Here is a 4,117-nt window from a genome sequence, read left to right on the forward strand (position 1 = left end):
TTTTTGGTCTCTGCAAATTATGTTCTTATTTATTTCGAATAGTTCCTGATCTGTGCTCTGCATCTCCAGAAGGCCAGACTGAGCCCTGTTGCCCAGTGACATTTGTGAAGGTAAATTAGTATAAATCCCATCGTACTACATCCAATCGTCCCACATACACGTGCGGTTTACAATACACTAGACACCTGCATGGTCAGGTTGCTTTATATCGCAGACTACAGTTCTTTTTATCTGACTTATTTTACACAATATTTACCCCAACTAATTTAAGAACACTACAATTATTGTATGTGCCACTGTGTGTGTTGAATACCTGCTAGGGAGAGAATATTTTTTACCAGTAAGCACACGAGACGAAATGCTTCACCTTTCATGTCTGTACTGAGAATGAAGCGCGCCTGGCCAAAGTGAAGTCGTGTAACCAACACACAACTGCATCTGTTTTTAATGTTCTTACAATTCTGACTTAATAAACAAACTATAATTGTGTTCAAAATGTTAATTATTGTAGAATCACATAAGTATTAATAACTACAGAGGGTACAATTTCTGGGGAAATTGTAGGGTGTGCTCGCTTGCGTCGGTTGCAGGTGGGTCCGTCCCCTTAAGTTTTTCCCTTCTAGTGATATTTTCAAGCATTTAGCCTACTCAAGAACCCCCTTTGAAACAAGCGAACCCCCTTTGAAACAAGCTACTGTAACAACGTTGTCACCGGCAGTATTTCTGATGGAATCGAGATTCAAACAGTACCATCTGCTACCTGAAAATATGCCCCCAAAAACGTAAATAAGTTTTACATCTATTTAGGGAGAAATGGCTAATTCAAAAGAAGTTTGCTACGAGTGTGCTCAATTATATAAGCTTATATCTTGTTATATTAATGAACTTAAATAGTCCCATTAAATCGACCCTCATAAGACGCTGTATATTTACATGCCATATACTTCAAGGTATCACATAATCAGTCATAAATTTCTTTCCAATAAGACTTTTGTGTTTGAAATTGTGTTTTTATTTTCAAGTCGTTACAGATCTGTGCCCACATCTCCAAGGTTCTTCTCTCTACAGTTTGGACTGCTTCTGGTTAAAGGTTGGTAATAACAAGTACAGGCTACAGTAGCCATCATTTGAGGTACGTAAACTAGCTTATTTATTACTCTGTATAAAGATCTTCCGATTTTACTCCACTTTTTCATCCCAGACAAAGCTTACAGGTTTGTAATAACTATTACACATTAATCAGAATTTCAGCCATTTCAGCAGTGTCAATACAGTCATGCCACGTAAGGGAAAGAAATCTCAGTCTGTAAAGCTGCGCTGGTCTAAATTGGACCTTTCAGACCCACGCTTGTGGGTCTGAAAGTGCAGAGCCACACAGAAGTGATGGTGAATGTGGACAAGTGTGTAGTCAACCTGTGGTGTCATCCTCATGCACAGCTCAGTTTCCAGTTCAAGAGCCCAATGGAAGTGTGATTTCCACTTCTGAAAATGACAATATTCAAGAACAATGCATCCTACAAAGTCAGATATCAGTGCAGGCGTCAACTCATCAGGGTCGTATTGGCTATGTAAAGTCAAGGAACAAGCAGTGTACATGCATGGCTCTGACATTTTTGGCATATCACAATGAGGTTGAGGACCTGGGGAAGGCTGACCTTGACAAGATACTGGACAGGGGCAACAGCTTGTATGACAAAACTATAAAACAGCTAAGAAGAGGAAAAAAATATAAATGCCAACACTTGACCATGGAGGAGCTACCACTCAGAATCAACACTGACCAACATGACTACAATGTCTTTAAGTCTCCGGTGGAGATGGGATGCGTGAGAGCCAGGGGAGATGGTCACAACCAGGCTTGGTTTCTTGATCTCTCCACAAGACTTCAGTGTCTCTCTGCGGGCGTTACACATGCCCTCCTTATCATATCACCATATTGCATTGCTGTGTTCAGAGACAAGTCTGGAAGATATGGACTGTTTGATTCTCATTGTCGAAATGCAGATGGACTACCTGACAGAAATGGAACAGCAGTTATGATTACTTTCACACATTTGAATGAGATGGTTGCACGGTTCATCATACGTTGTATGAATCTGTCTCCAAGTTGGACTATTGCAACTCACTGCTCGCTGGTCTCCCAGCATGTGCAACCCGCCCTCTTCAGAGGATTCAGAACGCAGCGGCCCGCCTGGTCTACAATCTACCCAGACGCTCCCATGTTACCCCGCTCCTCATCTCTCTCCACTGGCTACCTATCATGGCCCGTATCAGATTCAAGACCCTGGTATTGACCTTCCGAGCAGTGAACGGGACTGCACCCGTCTACATCAAGTCTCTCCTGCAGCCTTACACCCCCACCCGTCACCTACGGTCTTCTTCAGACAACCGCCTGGTGGTCCCACCGCTCAAGACCGCCCGGTCCCAACACAAGCTCTTCTCCTGTCTGGCCCCCCAGTGGTGGAATCAACTCCCCACCTCCATCAGAGACACTGACTGTCTCTCCACCTTCAAGAAAAGGCTCAAGACGCACTTGTTCCGGGAGTACAACGGTACTTAGGAATGGTTCGCTTGACCCGATGTTAGTTTCCTCAAGGATCACAATGACTCTTGCTCAGAGACTTGTTGCTCTTGTGGTTAGTGGTAACTGATTTAAAATTGTTTGTACTCGCTGTGATATATTGTTTTTTATTATTGTTGCTTGTCTTTTTTTATTTTTTTTGCCACAGGTACACTTGCACTTATAGCAGTTCATGTTGTTTAATTGTAACTTGTTTAACTACATGCTCGTATGGTTCTTCCCTTTGGCACTTACTTTGGTTGTTCACAATGTGTGCTTCATGTTTTGGCTACTCGCAATGTTTTGTGGCTATCTCGTTGTTATGATCAGTGACCTATGCACTTTGTAAAGCTCTCTCTTGGAAGTCGCTTTGGATAAAAGCGTCTGCTAAATGAATAAATGTAAATGTATGAATTTCTACTTACAGATTCCAGAGGCCTTATTGATGGACTACAGTATGACTTCATGCCAGTTGCATTTCAACATGTAAGACATCTTTCAATGTGTATGACATCCGACGGTTTGCCATCGGTATCAGTGGAATTGGACAACCCACATAATGAAAAGCATGTGGAGAAGGTGACACAGACCAAAGATGTATCAGAAACAGGATTCCCAGCCAGCAAACATTCTCTGCAGTCAATTGATGCACCATCCACACAAGGCATGTCAAAGGACAGTAAGGCATTTCCCAAGTTAAATGTAAAACAGCAACAAAGAGAAAAGAGAAGACAAAGAAACCAAAGAATGCATGGTGCACACAACACCAGCAGATACAGAACAGATGCAGATTTCAGAGAAGAGCAAAAAGAAACTTTCCGCCTAAAGTACCGTAATGATCCTGCCTTCAGAAAACGTCACTTAAATAAACAAAAAGAACATTTGCGCCTCAAGTATCAACATGATCCTGCCTTCAGGAGAAAGCAAAAAGAAATGTTGTGCCACAAGTATCAACATGACCCTGCCTTCAGGAGAAAGCAAAAAGAAACGTTGTGCCACAGGTATCAACATGACCCTGCCTTCAGGAGAAAGCAAAAAGAAACGTTGTGCCACAGGTATCAACATGACCCTGCCTTCAGGAGAAAGCAAAAAGAAACGTTGTGCCACAGGTATCAACATGACCCTGCCTTCAGGAGAAAGCAAAAAGAAACGTTGTGCAACAGGTATCAACATGACCCTGCCTTCAGGAGAAAGCAAAAAGAAACGTTGTGCCACAGGTATCAACATGACCCTGCCTTCAGGAGAAAGCAAAAAGAAACGTTGTGCCACAGGTATCAACTTGACCCTGCCTTCAGGAGAAAGCAAACAGAAACGTTGTGCCACAGGTATCAACATGACCCTGCCTTCAGGAGAAAGCAAAAAGAAACGTTGTGCCACAGGTATCAACATGACCCTGCCTTCAGGAGAAAGCAAAAAGAAACGTTGTGCCACAGGTATCAACTTGACCCTGCCTTCAGGAGAAAGCAAACAGAAACGTTGTGCCACAGATATCATAATGATCCTGCTTTCAGGAGAAAGCAAAAAGAAGCTTTGTGCCACAAGTACCACAATGATCCT

The 4,117-nt window shown here is 42.6% G+C and overlaps 1 long non-coding RNA gene across 1 annotated transcript; it reads left to right on the plus strand.

Moving 5' to 3' along the window:
• Window positions 1–3,212: 3,212 nt before the first annotated feature.
• On the plus strand, window positions 3,213–3,692 carry LOC134038134 (uncharacterized). Its single transcript, XR_009932638.1, has 2 exons — window positions 3,213–3,387; window positions 3,562–3,692. It is a non-coding gene; the product is annotated as an uncharacterized LOC134038134 (long non-coding RNA).
• Window positions 3,693–4,117: the final 425 nt, after the last annotated feature.

This window comes from Osmerus eperlanus, chromosome 17 (genome assembly GCF_963692335.1).
Source record: "Osmerus eperlanus chromosome 17, fOsmEpe2.1, whole genome shotgun sequence".
Taxonomy (NCBI): Eukaryota; Metazoa; Chordata; class Actinopteri; order Osmeriformes; family Osmeridae; genus Osmerus; species Osmerus eperlanus.